Source organism: Rhinolophus hipposideros, assembly GCF_964194185.1.
Source record: "Rhinolophus hipposideros genome assembly, chromosome: 11".
In the NCBI taxonomy this organism is placed as follows: Eukaryota; Metazoa; Chordata; class Mammalia; order Chiroptera; family Rhinolophidae; genus Rhinolophus; species Rhinolophus hipposideros.
Genome location: NC_138057.1, coordinates 52,792,333 through 52,813,543, shown reverse-complemented (window position 1 = coordinate 52,813,543; position 21,211 = coordinate 52,792,333). Strand labels below are relative to the sequence as shown.

The 21,211-nt window shown below is 44.1% G+C and overlaps 1 protein-coding gene across 8 annotated transcripts in view; it reads left to right on the top strand.

Annotated features, from left to right (window-relative positions):
* Positions 1-21,211, top strand: part of PAX5 (paired box 5) — a gene marked incomplete at both ends in the record, with an annotated part of 179,055 nt that overhangs the window by 86,953 nt on the left and 70,891 nt on the right. The window lies entirely within an intron of this gene.

The window sequence follows — 21,211 nt, the reverse complement described above, 5'->3', positions numbered from 1 at the left end:
ACACCATGGCTGCTCGGGCTGGCCCCTGCGCACAACCACCAGCCTTCGTTCTCACTCTTACTCTTTAGCTCTCTTGCTTTCTCTCTCTCTCTCTCTCTTTTTTTTTTTGACACAGCTGTGAAGTCCCATTTTGATCAGTGTTGATAGCTTATGAATTCCAAAATTGACAAAATTTACAGAAAAATGAGGATAATCCATCTTCCTTAGCGGCCTGTCAGGAGCTGGCCATACTTCATAATCTCCAATTACAGATGCTATTTTCCGACATTTACATGCAGATATTAGAACCAAATGAAAATGAGAAACAAAGAGAGAATGGAAATGCAGCTATTTATATGTATAAAAGACAAACAGGTAAATTCGAGACATTTAGATTGGATTTGGGGTCCCTTTAGGAGGCTGGAAAGAGACAGCCTTGAGCACGTGGGGTTTCAGAATAGAATGGGAAGACATGTGGCCCCACTGGGCCTACCCGTGGTCTGCAGTTTGGGTTAAAAATGGGTCAACTCTGCTGGCACACTTGGGGGATGCTTGATTTCAGTGGGGACACTTAGGGCATCCCCCAGGGTTTTATGGAGTCTCTGGGGATTGCCCAGAGCTCATGCTAAATCATCAAGTCCACATATATTTCACAAATGAGTAAGTTTAGAACCTTCAACATTTGTTTAAAAAAAAAAGTGTGGGGGGGGGGTGGGGGAGGCAGGAAATGCCACTGGAGTCAGCTTTCCAAGGCAAATTTCAAAAAGTTAGCACATTCTGGGGACCAATGCATAAACTGCCCCTGACAAGTCGGTACCATGACTTCTCAGAAGGGCTCTGGCCAGGTGCACAGGGAGTTGCATCAATAAACTTTTAAAATGGGGTATAAATAATAAAATTAATGGGGAGAGAAGGAGTTCTGATATATGGATCATTCGCTTTCTTCTCGACGCTAATCTGGTTGAGAGAGGAGGGTCTGGGAGGAAGCTTTGTAATGAAAATGTTCTTCCTATAAAATTGAAGGGAGAACAGCCTTGTTGCCCTCTCAGCTGTATGTGGCACTGGCTTCTGGAAAGCCGGGGATATTAATTAGCAGCGCTTTGGATTAAACTCTCCCAACCATGTCGGATGATACGATTTTTTCTCTTTGTGAGCTTGACATGGGTGGCAAGGAGAAGTCTGCCTGGGTTTTCCCAGCTTCCTGTTATTACTGAACTTTTATTTGGAGATCAAACCCCTTGCTCTCCTGGAAATGAAAATGAGGTATTTCAGGGTTTTCTTGGGCAGTTGGACAGGAGAGGCTGTTTTTGTTGGAGCAGGCAGAGGAGGTGGAGATGCTTGGATGGAGAGATGTGAACTTCTCTGCTTTTGGCTTGAAAGCTTTTGTTTATTTGTGTGAAGTCTCATTCTAGCCACCAGGATTTTATTATTATTATTATTATTATTATTATTATTATTATTATTATTTGAGGTTTGAATTTTGGGAGAGAGGTGAAGGAAATAAAATCGGGAGGTTAAATTTAACATGTGTGTCTGAGAGAGACAAAAGAATTGTTAAAAATCAAACTCAAACCAAACTGTCATGAGTGTATTTGTTTACATGTCCAATCTCAAGGCCAATGGTTTGCTTAAATGACTATTAGACTTTTTTTCTAGGCATGAAATGCAAACTTCATGGAATTGACACATAACTGTAACATGCAAACGTATTTTCAGTAATTATAAGCAAAGGCTTTTAAGTAAAATTAACCTTGATAAAAAGACATTTAAATAGAAACACTGCTCTTACAGTGCTAGTTTTTTTCTCTATTATTTATATTAGCTAAAATTGGGGCTTACACATAATAGCTAAAACATAAGCTTAGGGTCTCCTTTCTGTAGTTTCTGATCTTTCTAAAAGCCATGTTACTTTCAGTAAAGAACACAGCACCTGAACCAAGCAAACAGGCCCATGCCAGAATTTTCCTTAACAACACTAGCAATGTCACATGTTTCCATTTATTTCTCTGTTGTTTCCCAGTAATGTTAAGATTAATTGCCAATGTTGACAAAAATCTGAGCACAGCTGTCCTCTGAGTTTATCCCAGAGGCTGTTCCCTGAGTCTAAGTGGGGAGAATGAAGGATAAAGTTGGTATCTACACCTGAGCCCATCTGTAAACATTTCCTGCAGGAGGCTGTTCTTGAGTCAGAACAGACCAGAACTGGAGGAGAGGAAGGGAAAAGGGGAACGGCCTTGTCACAGGTGTAGTCAGGAGCAGGGAGCTGTCTGAGGAGGTCGTGAAGCATGGGAGGTGCACCTGGCCTAGCACTTGGCATTCCTCTCTCTGGGCTCAGCACCTCATCATGAGGCGCTTTAGAATCGTGGTGAAGAACCAGACTTTGGGATCAAGCAGTGCCTGAGTCGCATCCTTCTCTCCACAGCGTGCTCAGCTGCTCTACCCTCAGTATTCTCATCCGCCCTGGGATGGGGGTTAGTGATTGTGGCAGACAGCGTGGTGCACAAGATCTTGGACTTGGGGTTGCTCTGCTGGGGGGCGGTTTGGAATACGCTATTTTGGACCTTTGTGCCTCATGTTCGTCATCTATAAAAGGGGGATAATAATACTTACCCTGGAGGCTTGTTGTAAGGAGGAAATAAATGAACGTGTTTTAACGTGTAGGAAGCGTCCAGGAAGTGTAAGTTATTGTGACTGTTATGCTGGGTGTGAGCATGCAGGTGAGAGCTGCTAGAGGCTTCTGAATTGCAAATCCAAATTAGCCCTCAGAGGCCCGGCCTTCTCAGCTTCTTTTTCTGGTACTTCCCTTGCAGAGTTTCTCTTTGGCCTAGCAAATTTAGATGACAAAGAGGGCACACCCTCCCAAGGCTGCGTGTTTGCCTTTGCAGAATATCCTGTTAAAAAGTTTGTTTTTCTGATGGGGAGCTGAAGGGACCCGGAGGTAGCCTTTGGCCTGAGGAGTGTGTGTGTGTGTGTGTGTGTGTGTGTGTGTGTGTGTGACCACTCAGCAGCAGCACAGCGGAGGCAGTGCGGTGAGGAGGGGCATCCACGCCCACCTCCCCTCCACACCCACCTCCCCACTGGTCTTGCAGGACAGAGGGAAGTTCTTTCATTTCTTTATGCCTCCAGGATAACCTTTCTGTCCGCCAGCAGCTGGTTAGTCTACTCAAATGGAAGTGAACTATGAGCATTCTGGGATGCCCCCTGCACTCCCATACCAGGTTAGGATGGGGGGGGGGCTTCCTTCACATGCTCCCATTGAGGCCCCCTGGTAGCCAAGCGGTCTGTCTTCCTTTGGGAGTAATGGGCCTCCCTGTCCTTCTCCCTTCCTAGCCCTGTAGCAGGATGGGGCAGCCAGGCCCCACCATGGACCCTCTGGAAAAGGCTCATGGAATTGGGCTGCCTGAGATGGAGCTTTGTGTTTGGAACTCCCTCCTCTTCTCCACATCAGGAGAACTGATTATCACACTGGCCGGCAGACCCTGGGCTCTCACATAGGGAGTCCTCCTCCTCTCCCATCTCATGACTTCCCCCCATTGCATCTTCTTATCATTCAGGAGGCCTTGGCTGCAGAAGTGGAGCTTTGTTCTCCAAGCCGTGTCATTTCTTGTTTTGTATTTGAGAAGACAAGAGCCAGACTCCCCTGAGCCAGCATCTTTTCTTCCTGCTCTTCTTGCAGATTTCTCAAAGTTCAGGGTGGCTCTGGAACCCTTCACTCCTTCCCTCTCTCTGTCGCTCAGCTTCACTCAGGATAGATCCTGCCCAGGCCTGCTGGTAGGACCCAGCTTCTAACCAGGGGGGATATTGCCCATAGGTGCCTCCCCGTCTCAAAGGGAGAGCAGACACGGTGCCAAAGAACTAGAATAAAGTAGCATGGAACAAATGTCCTAAATGAACTGTGTGGTAAATGCCATGGGGATTCAGAGAAGGAAATGATTTATTTCAACCAAATAGACTTAAGGAAAGCATCCAGGAGTATATGGCATTTAAACTGGGCCTTTGAGAACAAGGTTTTAGACTGGGGTGAGACTGGGAAAACAGTGTGAGCAAAGGCATTGAGTAGAGGGACCTGGGCACCCAGGGATTAGCGTGTGTGCGGTATGTGTGTGTGTGTGTGGGTGTGTGTATGTGTGTGTGTGAGAGAGACAGAGAGAGAGAGATATGTGAGGTTGGGGTAGAGGGCGGTATTTTGGAAGTACGGTGGATTCAAGTTGAGGTTGGGAAAGTAGGTTGATTTTTAGATTGGAGCCTGTATGGTTCGGGTTGACATTACCTGACGGCAGTGCAGAGCCAGGGAGGGTTTACAATAAGCACAAAGCACTTTGGCTTGCAAATAGCACATTGGTTAGGGGTGGGGAAAAAAATGAATGCTTTTTAAAAAATCATGTGCAAAATCACTTTCCATTTCTAATGAATTTGTAGTGAGCTCTGCATTGACTGTGAGAATAGCATGAGTCAGCCAGGTGACAAGGCCACGAGAAAAGTAAAAGCAAGCTTCTCATGCCCCAGTCAGAGAGAACATGACCAGAATGAGGAGTAGAGGACCTGGGGGCCCTGCATTGCATCCAGCTGAGGACAGCTCTGGCCCTGGTGGCCTGAGAGGACATTTGTTCGCACTGGAGCCCCAGAGAGCACAGCCCAGACCGACATGGAGAGGCCTGATGGGACAGATTTAGCACTTTTTCATAGTTCGAGCTGAGTGGCTATGGAGGTAGTTCCCCATCACTGATGGGTTTACCTGCCTTAGGAGGTAGTGAGTTCCCCATCACTGATGGGTTTCAAGCATCAGATAAAGATCAGCTTCCCAAACCCCTGAGTTCCTTTGGGCCCTGAGATTTGGGCTCACTAAGATTCTCTAAGTGTCCCGAGTTGGGGAAAAGGAGTCTCTTGATTAGTCATTGCTGGAAAATTTTCTCACAGACAGAAACCACAATATTTGATTTCAGTCTCCTCCCTGGGGCTCCCCCTGCTGTTCCATACCACCTGGAGGGGTATCTGGGGCTGTGCTGGAGGGGTGTTTGGCAGGCTGGAAACAGGGAGAGATGAGTCAGTTAAACTTTGCAAATCTCTTCTTGGAAGCCCCTCAGTTCCACTGCAGACTATTTTGACCCAGGCATGGGCACAGTTCTGGAGAGCCAAACGAATAAAGAGCATGTCTCATTCATGCCTCTGATACTTACTGATGAATAAAAGCACCTCGAGGTCACTTATCTTCTCAGTGACCCTAGGAAGCACCTGTGGTGCTGTTGGCAGAGCCAGGCCATGGTACCTGTCCCAGTTCATTTGGTTCCACAGGCATTTATGTTACATCTGTTCAGAGCTGGGCACTGGGCCAGGAGCTGCTGTTACAAACATGAGGGAGAAACAGCCCCATCCGCATGAAATTCACTCTCTAGTTGGGGGATGAGGGCCCTAAACAATTAAGTGTACAATGCAGAGTGGTAAGTGCAGTGGTAGAGCTATGCCCACTGAGGGGCTCTGGGAACACCGGGGAGGGGAAATCAGGGAAGCTTCCTAGAAGAGGGAGGCCGTCCAGAATCCTGGGCTGTTTTCCCCCCTCAGTTAATACTCACAGTAGCAGCTTGTAGATTATAGAGTGCTTTTGCAAGCATAGTCCCTCCATTCAGCAAACATATTGTTTTCAAGTTTAATTCATCTTCATTAGGTTTAATGGGGATGGAATGCTAAAACCCTGGTTTTTTGTTTTTTACTTTTTAAAAATTAACCTTTTTATTTTGAGACAATTATAGATTCACACGCAGTTGCAAGAAACAATGCAGAGGGATCCCATGTACTCTTATCCAACTCCCCCAGTGGTAACATCCTGCGAAATTGTAGTCCAATTATCACACTGGGATATAGGTGTTGATAGACAAGATACAGAGCATCTCCATCACCACAAGGATTCCTTCTGTTGCCCTTTCCAGCATCTTTAAAGTGTTAATTTACATGCCTGGCCCTGAGGACTCAAAAACTGAGAAGAAAAAGGCCTGCCTCAAGGATAGACATTCTTATCACTCTCTTTGTGCCTTTGCGACCTGGTGATGTAGGTCACGAATCCCCATATTACAAATGAGAAAAGGAGCCAAGAACGTGAGGTGCCTGGTCTAGCTTCACAGAACATGAACTTGGCCAGGTCACACTTGAATCCTGTTCTCCTGGCCCCAGGGCCAGTGGGCTCCCTCAGTCACACTTCTCTGTTGGTTGCAGGCCTTTGGACTCAGGGGCCTGGGTAGAATGGGCAATACCTTCACCAACCCACAGAGCATAGCGTAAGCCCAGCCTCAGCCACATGAAAGAGAAACCCATTCCACATGGTGAGGACCCCACCTGTGTGGGGCACAGAACCTGGTGAAGCCTCAGAACCAGAGGGCCCTAATAGTCTGGTCCATCTCCTTCATTTGACAGATAGAGTCACTGAAGCCTAGAGAGGCGTGGGGTCTGCCCAGGTCACAGGGGCATCTAAGGTGGAGCCAGGTCTCCAAGCTCCCTGCCCATCAGGGTAATCCATTATAGTCAAGACAGAAGTATTCCTTAACATATGCTCTGTAGGTACAGTTTTTGTATTCTAGGTTTAAAAAGTGTGGAACCTTCCTCCTTCTTGTTTCAGATCCAGAGCTCTTTCCCTAGCTGGAGTAGAGTTTGGTCGATAGCCAGGGTGCTTCATAGAGGAGGATGTTGGTAGTGAAATCTGCTCCAATCCTAACCCATTTCTTGGGTAATGGCCTGACACTGAACTTGGAGTTGGCATACCTGGACTTCCCTCTGTGAGCTCCATCTCTGTGTGTACCCACACCCTAGGATTCCCAAGGACACTAGGGACCTGTAGGGGCTTTGCAAACTGGAAAGTGCTAGGCAGACAAGAGGCTCTATTCTTCTTGTATTTGGAACCATGCAGTCCCCAAGACAGAGGGGTAATGGCCTTGAAGAGAGTAAACACCTGGCTGTCCATGGCTTCTTGGGTCTTCTCATTATTCCAGGGACTTGTTGGACAGCAAACAGGTGCTGGCAAGTGGTGTCACAAGTGACACACATGCTGTTTGGGTTTTTTGACTTTAATTATGGAGAATTGCAAAAGTAGACAGGATAGTCTAATCACCCTCTAAGTACCCATCACCCAAATTCAATTATCTACTCACACTAGTCATGTTTCACTGATATTCCTACACTCCCCACACTCTGCTTTATTGTTTAACAGCTTTATTGAAGTATATTTTTTATACCATAAGATTCACTCATTCGAAGCATACAAGTCAGTGATTTTCAGTAACTTGTAGAGTTGTGCCACCAACAGCACAGTCTAGTTTTAGAACAGTTCCATTGGGTTTATAGTTGATCCCTGCTACCACCCCAGGTCCAGCCAACCCTGCTCTGCTTTCTGTGTCTGTAGAGTTACCAGTTCTGGACTTTCCATTTATATCTGGCTTCTTTCACTTCGCATGCTTTTAAGGTTCATCCATGTTGTCACACGCATCAGTACCTTGTTCCTTTTTATTGTTGACTAGGATTCCACTGCATAGATATAGTCCTACATTTTGTTAACCAAACTTTATTTTGAAGCCAACTCTAGACATATCATTTCATCTGTAAATATTTCAGAATGACTCTTTAAAAAATGAGGCCTTGGAGATCCAAGATGGCAGGTTAAGCAAACGCTATGTCTGCTGCCTCCCAGGCTCACATCAAAATTACAACTAAATTATAGAACAATCAACCTCAAGAATCATCTGAAGACCAGCTGAACAGAACCCATATAATGAAGACTATAAATAAGAGGCCACATTGAGACTGGAAGCAGGGGCGGAGATGGGAAATGGGCTGACCCCAAACCCACAGGTTGTGACTGAACACCAGGAGGGATACCTTGGTGACAGAGGTTGCCCTGGAAGAGGGAGGGGTCCCAGCCTAGGGTTCCTGTGCAGGGAAGAGGAGTGCCTACAACATCTGGCAGTGAAAATCAGCAAGAGCTCTGTCCGTTCATCCCCCTGAGATGGAAGGTAGCTGAAAACCTAGATGTCCTCTTAAAGGGCCTGCACACAGGCTCACTTGCTTGCAAACACTCATCTGAGTCTCCAGTGGAGGTGTGGCAACTTGAGAGGTACCAGAGACATATGGGGAAATACTGAGTTGTGTGGCTGTGGGATGAGGGCTGGAGGGACAGCCACCATCATCCTTGTGTGGAGCCTGCCTCATGTGTAGCCTCAGAAGGGCGCCGTCTTTTCTATGTTGAACCCTCCACCCAAAAGGCCAAATCTGAGACAACATTAGTCTGGTAAACACTGCCTTTGCACACCACTTTGGTGACGCCCTGGGTCCCTGCCCCACTCAGCTAGTACTGCATTGCCAGGGGCACTTCAGGCGCCTGGGCAGCCAGCCCTGCCCCACAGGCTGCAGAAGATTTTCATAGCAGCAGATGGCCTGTGGTGGCCTGGGGAAGTTTTGGTGGTGGGCAGTGAGCCACAACTTATGCTGCAGCCTCTCTTGGGTGGCTTTCAGGGATCTGCGGGCCTGAGGCAAGCGGTGACTGACCATGGTGTTCTCAGGGCATTTTGCAAAGTGGTCACAGGTCTGTCACTGACACAAGAACTGAATCTGCATTAATTTTGCAAAAACCACCAGCCACGCCTCATGACTCCCTGGGACCCAGCCCTGCCCAGCTAGTGCTGCATTACTGGAGACATTCTCAACACTGGGTCAATCAGCCTGGCCTATGCACCTAAGGAGGCTCTTTCAGTGATAGACGGCAGGTGGCAGTAGGACAAGGGGGATGCTGGGCCTTTTGCTAAGCTGCCTCAGGCCCAATACTGGTGGCAGCTAGCCTCAGTTCCAATGAGGCCACCCCCACATGCCTCCAGGTCCAGCACAGACAGCAACCAACCACATATGGCTTTGTAGTTAGCCTTGGGCCATTCACAGACATGGCTGAATTTGGCCTGCACGGAAGCTCCTCTGAAGAGACACAGGAAACAACACACCCAGAGGCCAGCTTCAAACCACACCAGAGCACTACACAGTTAGCCCCACAAGCAGCACACCCAAAGGGTGGTCTCAACAGGCACAAGAGCCTGCTGGGGTGAATGCCCCTCTAAGGGGTCAGCCCCACACAGCAACTCATACACTGTGGGCATAGCCAATCCTTGTGGGCAGTCAGCCTAGGAATCAATCCCACTCACTGATGTGCCAAAAGAAATCAAGGCTCAACTGTGACAGGAGAACACACACAACACACACAAGGGACACTCCTGGAACACACACAGGTGATCAGGGAGACTGCACCACTGGACCACACAGGACACATACTACACAAGGCCGTGCCACCTACAAGGGAGCTCCCATAAAACTATCAGCTGATTTTTCAACAGAAACTTTGCAGGCCAGGAGGGAGGGGCAAGAAATATTCAAAGTAATGAATATTTTTTCAAAACAAGGGCCTACAACCAAGACTAATCTACCCAGCAAGGCTCTCATTTACAATTGAAGGAGAGATAAAGAGCGTCTCAGATAAGAAAAAGCTAAAAGAATTTATTGCCATCAAGCCAGTATTACAAGGACTTTTTTAAGCAGAGAAAGGAGAAAACAAACAAATGACAATCAAAACTATGAATAATAAAATGTCAATAACTGTGTACCTATCAATAATCACTTTAAATGTAAATGGATTAAATGCTCCAATCAAAAGACATAGGGTAGCTGAATTGATAAGAAAACAAGACCCATTTATATGCTGTCTATAAGAGACCCACCTCAGATCAAAAGACACACACAGACTGAAAGTAAAGGGATGGAAAAAGATATTTCATACAAATGGAAATGAGAAAAAAGCTGGGGTAGCAATTCTTATATCAAACAAAATAGACTTTAAAATGAAGACTATAATAAGAGACAAAGAAGGACATCACTTAATGATAAAGAGATCAGTCCAACAAGAGGACATAACCCTAGTAAACATCTATGCACCCAACATAGAAGCACCTCAATTTAACAAAGAAATATTGACTAATATAAAGGGAGAGATCGACAGTAACACAATCATAGTAGGAGACTTTAACACCCCACTGACACCAACGGACAGATCTTCCAGACAGAATCAGCAAGGAACCAGCAGCCTTAAATGACACACTAGATCAAATGGATTTAATTGATTTTTTTTAGAGCATTTCACCCCCAAGCAGCAGAACATACATTCTTTTCGAGTGCACCTGGAACATTTTCCAAGACCACATGGTAAGCCACAAAATAAGGCTCCCAAAATTTAAAAAGATTGAAATCATATCAAGTGTTTTCTCTGACCACATGGTATGAAACTAGAAACCAATTATAAGAAAAAAACTGAAAAACACACAAACACATGGAGGCTAAATAACATGTTACTAAATAATGAATGGGTCAACAATGAGATCAAAGAAGAAATTAAAAAATACCTTCAGACAAACAAAAATAAAAACACAATGACCCAAAATCGATGTGACACAGCAAAAGCAGTCCTACAAGGGAAATTCATAGCAATGCAGGCCCACCTAAAGAAACAAGAAAAATCTCAAGTAAACAGTCTAACTTTACATCTAAGGAAACTGACAGAAGAACAGCAAACAAAGCCCAAAATGAGTACAAAGAAGGAAATAATAAAGATCAGAGAAGAAATAAATGAAATACAGGCTGAAAACAACAACAACAACAAAAGATCAATGAAACCAAGAGCTGTTTTTTTGAAAAGATAAACAAAATTGACAAACCTTTAACCAGGCTCATCAAAAAAAAAAAAAAAAGAGATAAAGGATCCAAATAAATATAAGAGGAGTGAAAGAGTGAAAGAGGAGAAGTGACAATAGACACACCACACAAATACAAAAAAATTTAAGAAAATTCTACAAGCAACTATACGCCATCAAATTAGACAATCTGGAAGAAATGGATAAATTCCTAGAAGTCGAAAATCTTCCAATGATGAATCAAGAAGAAACAGAAAACCTGAACCAACCAATTGCTACTAATGAAATTGAATTGGTAACCAAAAAGCTCTCAAAAAACAAATGTCCAACAGCAGATGGCTTCACAGGTGAATTTAACCAAACATTCAAAAAAGAATTAATACCTATTCTCAAACTATTCCAGAAAAATCAAGAGGAGGGAAGACTCCCAAGCTCATTTTATGAGGCCACCATTACCTTGATTCCAAAACCAGACAAAGACATTACAAAAAAAGAAAACTATAGGACAATACTCCTAATAAACATATATATAGATGCAAAAATCCTCAACAAAATATTAGCAAACCAAAGTCAGCAATATATTAAAAAGATCATATGCCACAATCAAGTGGGATTCATCCGTGGTATACAAGATTGGTTCAATACCCACCAATCGATTAATGTGATACACCACGTAAACAAAATATAAAATAAAAATCATATGGTCATATTAATAGATGCAGAAAAAGAGTTTGACAAAATCCAGCATGATTTTTGATAAAAACTCTCAGCAAAGTGGGAATAGAGGGAATATATCTCAACATAATAAAGGCCCTATATGACAAATGCACATCTAATATCATACTCTACAGGGAAAAGCTAAAAGTATTCTACTTACGTTCAGGAACAAGACAAGGATATCCACTTTCACCACTTTTATTTAACATAATACTGGAAGTCCTCGCCACAGCAAACAGACAAGAAAATGAAATAAAAGGCATCCAAATTGGAAAGGAAGAAGTAAAACTGTCACTATTTGCAGATGACTTGATACTATATACAGAGAACCCTCAAAAACTTCACCAAAAAACTATCAGAACTGATAAATGAATTTAGCAAAGTAGCCACATACAAAATTAATATTCAGAAATCAGTTGTATTTTTATACACCAATAACAAATTATCAGAAAGAGAAATTAAGAAAACAATCCCATTTACAATTGCATCAAAATTAAAATACCTAGGAATAAATTTAACCAAGGAAGAAAAAGACCTGTACTCAGAAAATTATAAGACATTGAAGAAAGAAATTAAAGAAGATACTTAACCAAGGAAGTAAAAGACCTATACTCAGAAAATTATAAGACACTCTTGAAGAGAGAAATTAAACAAGATACAAATAAATGGAAACATATACCATGCTCATAGATAGGAAAAGTAAATATAGATAAAATGTCCATACTACCCAAAGCAATATATAGATTTAGTACAATCCCTATCAAAATACCAATGGCACTTTTCACAGAACTAGAACAAATAATCCTAAAATTTATACGGAACCATAAAAACCCCGAACAGCCATGGCAATCCTGAGAAAGAAAAAAGCTGGAGATATCATGCTACCTGATATCAAATTATATTACAAGGCCATAGCAATCAAAACAGCATGTTATTGGCATAAAAACAGACACATAGATAAGTGGAACAGACTAGAGAGCCCAGAAATCAATCCATGCCTAAATTAATCTGTGACAAAGGAAACAAGAATATACAGTGGGGCAAAGACAGTCTGGAAAATGGTGCTGGGAAAACTGGACAGATACATGTGAATAAATGAAACTGGGCCACCTTCTTATGCCATATACAAGAATAAACTCAAATGGGTTAAAGACAAATGTAAGACCCAAAACCATAAGACTCCTAGAAGAAAATATAGGAAGTAAACAGACATTAATTACCCTTAGTAATATTTTTACTGACATATCTCCTCGGGCAAGGAAACAAAAGAAAAATAAACAAATGGGACTACGTCAAACTAAAATGTTTTTGCACAGCAAAGAAAACCATCAACAAAATGAAAAGACATCCTACTGAATGGGAGAAGATATTTGCCAATGATACATCTGATAAGGGCTTAGTACCCAAAATTTATAAAGAACTCATACAACTCAACACCAGAAAACCCAATTGAAAAATAGGCAGAGGACCTGAATAGATATTTCTCCAAAGAGGACATACAGATGGCCAATAGACATATGAAAAGATGCTCAATATCACTAATCATCAGAGAAATGCAAATTAAACCCACAATGAGATTGTCAGAATGGCTATCATCAATAAATCAACAAACAAGTGCTGGTGAGGATGTGGAGAAAAGGGAACCCTCGTGCACTGCTGGTGGGATTGCAGATTGGAGCAGCCACTATGGAAAACATTACGAAGGTTCCTCAGAAAATTAAAAATAGAACTACCTTATGAGCCAGCAATTCCACTCCTGGGTATTTATCCAAAAAATCTAAGACACTAATTTCAAAAGATATATGCACCTCTATGTTTACTGCAGCACTATTCACAATAGTCAAGTTATGGAAACAACCAAAATACCCATCAATATACAATTGGATAAAGAAATGGTGGTATATTTATACAATGGAGTATTACTCTGCTATGAAAAAAACAAATGAAATATTACCATTTGCAATAACATGGACGGACCTAGAGGGTATTATGCTAAGTGAAATAAGTCAGACTGAGAAAGACAAATACCATATGATCTCACTTACATGTGGAATCTAAAAAACAGAATAAACAAGCAAACAAAACAGAAGTAGTTTCATAGATACAGCAAACAAACTGATGGTTGCTAGATGGAAGAGGGGTTGGAGGGATGGGTGAGAAAGGTGAAGGGATTAGGAAGTACAAATTGGTAGTTACCAAATAATCATGGGGATGTGAAATACAGTATGGGGAATATATTTAACAATATTGTAAAAACCATGTGTAGTCAGATGGGTACTGGACTTACTGGAGGGATCACTTCATAAAGTATATAAATGCCTCACCACTACACTGTATACATGAAACTAATATAAAATAATATTGAATGTCAATTATAATCGAAAAAATATATATTCACAGGATGTAATGTACAGCATAGGGAATATAGTCAACGGTATTGTAACAGCTATGTACGGTGTCCGATGGAGTAGACTTGTTGGGCTATCACTTTGTGAGGGTGTCAATGTCTAATCACTATGTTGTTTTGTACACCTGAAGCTGATAATGAAAAAAACACCATACTAAATAAAATAACTAGGTGCTCAAGTAGTTGTTTAAGGCTATTAAAAAAAACCCTTTTTTAAAACTATTCTTAACCCCTGATATTGAAAGTCCTATATCATCTGGAGTAAGGATCAATCTTTCCCCTAAACTATATAATGAACAGACTGATCATAATCTCTTTAGCCATAATCTCCGTTAATACCTTTGCAATATCATTAAAACTTCCCCCAAACTCTGTGATGGACCTATTGTCAACAACATTTAATGTTATTTTTTGTAATCATCTGAAATGGAAAATTGGATTCTTTGAGAAAATTTGAAAAATATCGAGCATACAAAGGAAGAGAATGAATTTAATTCATATTTTACCAACTAAAGAAAACCTTCGGGAAACATTTTATATGTTTCCTCTGCTTAAGCGTCTATTTTTACGTATTAGAGATTACTATTTATGTACAATTTTCTAGCATTGTTTGATGTCTTTTCCCCTGAATGTTATGTCCTGAATATTTTCAACATGACTACACTCACCATTATTATGGTGATTTTCTGTTATCACATAGTATTTCTTAAAATAAATGTATTGCTCCCATTCCCCTAGAATTCACTTATTTGGTTCATTCAAAAATATTTGTGGAGTGTTTCCCTGCGCTGCATATTATGCTAGGTGCTGAGAAAATATGGCCAGCCAAGTACTGGTGATCCCTGACCTCATGGAACTTACAGCCTAACAGAGGAAATGAATGTTTTTAAAAGGCACACAAGTCAACAAATAAGAACAAACTGTGTTAAGCACTACAAAAGGGAAGAGATTTACAAAGTTGTTTGAGTAAGGATACTGGAGGGCCCAATATTTGTTTGAGTTTCTGGAGACCTTACAATCAGCTCAGGATCCTTTGGGTTTTGCGTCTACATGTTTCTTTCTCTTATCCTTCAGCATCCAACAGAAAACTCAATACATATGTATTCAATAAATTAATTATTTTCTATATTAAAAAAAGATGAGGCCTTAAAAAGCCTAACTGTGATAGCAGTATTACACCTAACAAGTTAGCAAATTCCATAATGTCATCAAATACCCAATCGATGTTTGCATTTTCTAATGTTTCATTACATCATAATGTTTATTTACAGTTGTAGTTTTTATAGTTTGTTGGCCTCAGGGACCACATCGCGATTGATTGATGCATCTCTAAGTCTCCTCTAACCTAGAGAATCCCCTCCATCTCTTTTTTCTTGCCTTAGTATTTGTCTGTTGAAGAGGGAGCCTGTACTTCGTCACCTGGCCAGTTGTAGAGGCCGAGAGCATTAGTGGTGCCTGGGGACTTAGAGATCAATTGCAAGTCCTCAGACAGAGGGGGAAGCAGAGACTGGAAGAGAGAGAGACGGGCCCCCAGACCCCTGTCCCACCCCAGCTATCTCAGGTATCCAGACCCCTCTGCCTCGTCAATCTCAGGTCATTAGGCCAGGCCCTGGGGACACGCCTCCCCTGCTCCAGCTTCCATCTCCTCTGCGTAGGTGTGTCGGTGGGTAGGTGTCTGGTGTCTCAGGATGGGAGTGGTTGGCCTGGCTCCGGCCCAGCTCCCGAGGGCCACCTGAGACCCAGCGCTGAGCCTGGAGAGGCTCAGCAGGTGATGGGGAAGCCTCCTGGCCCAAGGTGGCCACCTGAGGTAGCCAGCCCTGAAGCCTCGTCCCCCTGCTCTGCCCTCCTTCGTGCTGCCCTCCTTCTCACGTGTCTGTGTTTCTTTTCTCCTCCATGCTATGGCAGTGGTGCCCCGTGCTGATGAGACAATACTTGGTGCAGCCCCAGGCAGTCCTTTTCCAGGTAATTTCCTAGGGACCCAAATGACACCCAGCATACACTTTCCTGGGGCATGTGCCTCCTTGAGTCCCTTTCTAGGATTCCTGAACCCTTCATGTGGCTTAGTTTCCGAAGTACTATCCTTTTCCTTTTCTTTCAGATCCCCACAGTCACCCTGGCAATCAGGCAGCAAGGGGTTAGGCTTAAATCTCGTTTTATTAATGAGGAAGGTGAGGCTCAGAGAGCTCACCTGGCTTGCCTAAGGTCACACAGGTGACAAAGAGGCAGAGCTGGAATAAGAACCTCACGTTATCATTCCTAGTTCACTGTTCTTTCTACCACAGTGTCAAAGGCTAGAAATATTGCAGATAAAAATGAGCTCCCCGTACCCTGGTTTTTCCAAGTTGGGAAAGATGGCTCTGGGTATCCTTCTAGCTCAAAATTTTGAGAGTGCAAGATTTTTCATCATCTGGAGCATGGTGTCTGTGAGGAAGGTGTGATTACCTGGTGGTCTTGACCTTGAGGCCCTACGGAAGTCTGTGTCAATAGGCAGAGAAATTTTATCCTAGTTGGTTGCATTGGAGTAGACAGTCTGAATTGCTGACCTCAGTTCATTTCTCTTCCTGGGTCATCGTCAAGGTCAGCAATAGGGGGTCCTGAGGGAAAGGGAGCGGAAACCCAAAATGACATCCTAAAAAAGGACTCCAAGAGCTCAGAAAAGTAGGAATGTGGGACACAGCTATTGCCTGTGACTGTCAATGGCTGGGGGAAGGTGGGGGCAGGGGTGGGACACCAACATACTTATACATATGTGCCCATGTGCATTCCTAGGGTCTCTGCATCCCCACTGTTCAGTCCTTGGTTTCCTGTAACCAGGAAAAGAGGTACCAATAATGCCTTCTCTCTTCTCTTCTCCTCTCTCTTTCCTGATCTTCGTTCCCATTTTTTCTTTTTTTATCATTCTTTCTACCTCTCCCAGCCTTCACTTTCACAGAGGACTTGAGGTGTCTTGCAAAATAAATAATTAAGTGTATCTAAATTAGTTAGGATTGAAAAAAGTTCAGAGGTATATAGAGGAAAGGGGAAGATCATTGCACCGAGTGCCAACAATGATGTAATTGTGGCAACTGAGCACTGAATTTGACTGAGCTTCCTGGCAGCCAAGGCAAAGAGGGACATGTAGTGGTTTCCAATGTTCCCATTGTTTAATCAAAGACAAATTAACCATTCATCAAGAGAAAAATTATTTTCCTGATAATTACTTGTGGGAGGGATTGACATGGAACTTTAATATTCTAATGGGCGTGTCTCCAGGGGTTAAAAAAAAAAAGAAATTCTTTGTGTGGCTGTTTTCTTTGATTGCCTCTAACCAATGTTGAACGCCTGATATTCCATCACAGACCAGTGAAGACACCTCTCCAGGGGCTTTAACTAATGCTATACAAGGACATTATTTTCTGGTCACCTGACTTGATGAGGAGTAGAGGTGGGAGGTTAGTAGTATATCACTTAGAGCTCGTGTGGAAACACTCCCCAGTGAATTTTTGAGTGTTGTGGCTAGTGTCATGTTACCCGACCATATATTCACTTACTCAACAAGCAATTAGGAAGCTTTAGGGATGTTCCATATTCCATGCTTTCAAGGCAACCTGGAAGGAGATAGGCAAACAGCCATTATACATGGTGGGAAGAAGGATAACGGAGGTCCGTGCAAAATGCAATCAAGTATGGAAGCATAGACAAAGGGAGTCATGATTTCTTCGTAGGAGTGTGGGGCCCAGGGATGGCTTCCCTGAGGACTGACATTTGAGCTGGGTCTTGGGGACCATGTAAGAGATCACTAAGTGAATGAGTGAGATGGGCCCTCCAGGCAGAGGTAGGACGGTTCCTGGAGTGGAGGAAGAGCAGCCCCCGGGGTAGAGAAATTCCAGGGAGCCCAGGAGACTGGGGAGGATGCAGCTGCCTTTAAAAGTCACAGGCAGCTTGGAGGCTCAGACGGTGATTAGGGCGTAGGGAATAATCACACACCAAAACTAAAGGACAGCATCCCCTGGCTCATGCAGGAGCAGAGTCAGAGCTGTGGGAATCCCACCAAAGAAGAGAGGCTGGGCTCGGGCCAGCCCTGTGGGAGCCACGGATGCTAACGGGTAGTGAGGGCTGGTTTCCGAGTCCCGTTTTTCCCGGAGCCGCAGATCTTTAGGGAAGTCCACTTCATCTTCTGGCAGCCAGTGGTGGCTGGGTGAGTGGCTTTTTGGACCTTCCACCACATGCATAATACAAGTTGAAGATTTCACGTCTTGAAAAGATGATCCGAACCCAACTGTTGAAGCCCCTGGACAAACTTTGATATTGACTTTGTTGACAAAAACAAGATCAAATAGCAAAAAGGCCCTTCTATGTGGACATTAAAGAAATTAACAGGAAGGCTTAAGAGGTTGACCACCCTCTTGTAATTTTCTTAAGCCCAGATTGACTCTGCTTTCTTGGGGGAAATGGTGGCTTTCCCCTGCAAACCCAGCTGTCCAGCAGGGGTCTAGGAGGGGGGCAGGCCTGGCAGTGGGGTGGGCAGGGGTGCAAGGATGCTGAGCATGCTGCCTGGCCCTCCTAAGTATCACTCATTCATTCGTTTATCCATGTGTTCATTGCGTAAGCCTGTCATAGTCGAATCCCAGCTTGTTGACCTTTCCATCTTTACCTTTTCTCCTTTCACGTCCTCCAACTCTTGGCACGTGCCCTGCTTCTGGGTCACTCCTATCCTCTTACCTCTGAGCATTCCTTGGCTCTGCTTGGCCTTGGGGGTCAGGGCTTGCTCAGACCCATGTTAAATATAGTCTGCCCTGAGAAACCTTTCCTGACCATTTCCACCCTGTGTAAATTCATGGCTCTGTGCTCCTGTCCTTCTTTGATAGAGCTTCTGGCCCATGTGTTTTTTTCTCTTGGGGTTTGTGGATGAAGGTCAAAGAGCATGTCTGGTCTTCACACGCCACCTTACACACAAGAGAGGCTCAATAACCACTGAACAGCCACTCGGGAACACAGAAAGGAGGGAGGCACCATCTTCACCTCCAGGGTCCAAAAAACTCCAGACAATGCCATCTAGGAAGAGACCTTATCAGAGGCATTTTGACGTTTGTCTTTGCACACAGCTGCACTGAAAGAGTTCCTTTTGGTGAGCTTTACCTCCAAGTTCTCTCTTAGCAAATCAGGAGGCTGATGCCATGACTATGTCCCATTCTACGGAGGACAAAGTCTAGAGAGTGACCTTCTCCCAGCAGCTCCGTGCTGCACGAAATGAAGACTTTGCTGGTTGTGACCTATAGCAAGAAATGTACTCGTATTTTCATCTCCACCTAGTCCTTGCGTATCCACTAATGTGTGAAACAAAGACTCACAAACAGGACTTCCTCTTTCTATGTGTGAAACCCTTGGATATTTCCTGTTCTTGTCCATTCTAATTTCAATTTTTAGAATGTTGGTACTAACAGATTGATTTCATATCTGTTAAAGGGTCAGGACATGTTGTAGTATGAAAATAATTAGGGTAATTGTCAAGACTTTGGAGTCACGTGGACCTGGGTTTGAATCCTAGCTCTGGCACCTAGAAGCTGTGTGACCTTAGGGAAGCCACTTCCCCTCTACCATAGAAGTCTCAGTTTCTTCATCTGTAAAAGGGGATAACACAGAACCTACTTCATGGAGTGATCATGAGGATTAAATGGGGTAATACAGGTAAAGCTCCTCAGTAAGTGATTGATAAATGTGAGGTTTAGGCGTAGTTGTGAAGATTATGGTTATTGCCCTGCCACCACCTGGCCGGGTCAGCAGAGTGAAGGCAGGACTCCTGCCTCCTGGAGAATGGTAGTCAGGAAGGCCTTTGTAGAGGAGGAGACATTGGAGCAGGGGAGCAGGATGTTTGGGACCCACTACTGTTTTAACAGTGACTGAGTGTCCTGTGTGAGCATCCCAGGGTCACTTGTTTCCTTTTTCAAGGAGGGCAGCTTTGTTCGCAAAGATTTTTGGCCAGACCTATTGCTGACATTAGATACTTTCGTCTTTCACATTTAGGTCTCGAATCCACCTGGAATTGATTTTTGTGTCTAGTGTAAAGATCCCATTTCTTCCCCCCACCTCCCATTTCTGAATGGATAACCGGTTACCCCACAGTGTTTATTAAGAGTCCATCCTTCTCCACTGATTCGTACATTACCTCTCTCGTATATCAGGGTCCCACACATGTGTGGGTCAGTTTCTGGACTTGCTTCTGTTTCATTGGTCTATTTATCTGTCCCTGTGCCAATCGCCCACTGTGTCAATTCCTGCAACGTTATAGTGAATTCCTGATAGCGTGAGGCATGTCCCCATCTTATCCTTCTCCCTTAGAAGAACCGGGCTGGCTTCGGGCCTGCACTCTTCTCTGCATTTCGGAATCAGCCTCCGCTGGAGAAGCCTGAAATGCCCCGGAGCTCTGGACAAGTTGTCCTCAGTGAGACTCCATCTCAGGGTGCTGCACCTGCAGTACCTTCTGGACTCACAGCTGCCATCCTCCCTGGTTGGCATTTGAGCTGCGCAGGAAGCACTTTTTAATTCAACTGCAGAGAAGTGTCAAAATGTGCCTGAGTCTGAGTTCAGTCTGCCTACTTCTTGCCCAATGGCTCCTCCAGTTTCCCTCCCTGTGACTCAGCCCTCGCCATCTTGCCCACGGTGCCTGCAGCTCCTGTCAGAGGACCACTTGCTTTCCTGTCCCTGCTTGCCAAGGACAGAATTCTGCGGACAGGGATGTGTCCTCCATTGACAATGCCGGGGTCCTGGAGGGAATTCCTCACACCAGAGATTGGCACGCACCGCCATATCCTGTGGCTTAGGTGTTTGCAAATATTCGCTTTACCTGAAAATAGGCCTGGGGGTTGGGAGGGAGGCAGGGAGGACCTGCCACTCATGCTTATAATTTAACCTGTCCTTGACTAGGAAGCCCCAGGTGGCATCCTCACAGCCTTCTCTGGAAGCCATTCTGGCAGTGGCTGGTAGGACAAGGAAATGACTCATCACAAGCTCTGATTTCATGAAACGGTTTAAAGAAAGGCGTGTGGCTCATGGGCCACATGCACATGGTTAGCATGGACTTGGTAAATGAGATGTATGCACCCCAGTGTTCAGCATCCAGCTGTTTTCCTGCTTCCAGAATTCACAAACACTTGCCAAACTGTGGCTCAGTTGGTCTGCTGTATTGGATTTGAGGTGACAGGGTATGGTGGACCATGCCCTGGACTGGGATTCTTCCCTGTCAGCCTTGGGCAAAGCCCCTCTCCCTGTGGGCCTCAGTTTACTCATCTGTGAAATGAGAATTTGGATTGGATGATGTCCCAAATTCCTACTAACCTTGTTTCTGCGAGTCTATGTCTGTGGTTTAAAAGCACAGAATCAGAACCCTTTCCTTCCAGCCTCTTGGTGACAAGGCTCGTCTGTC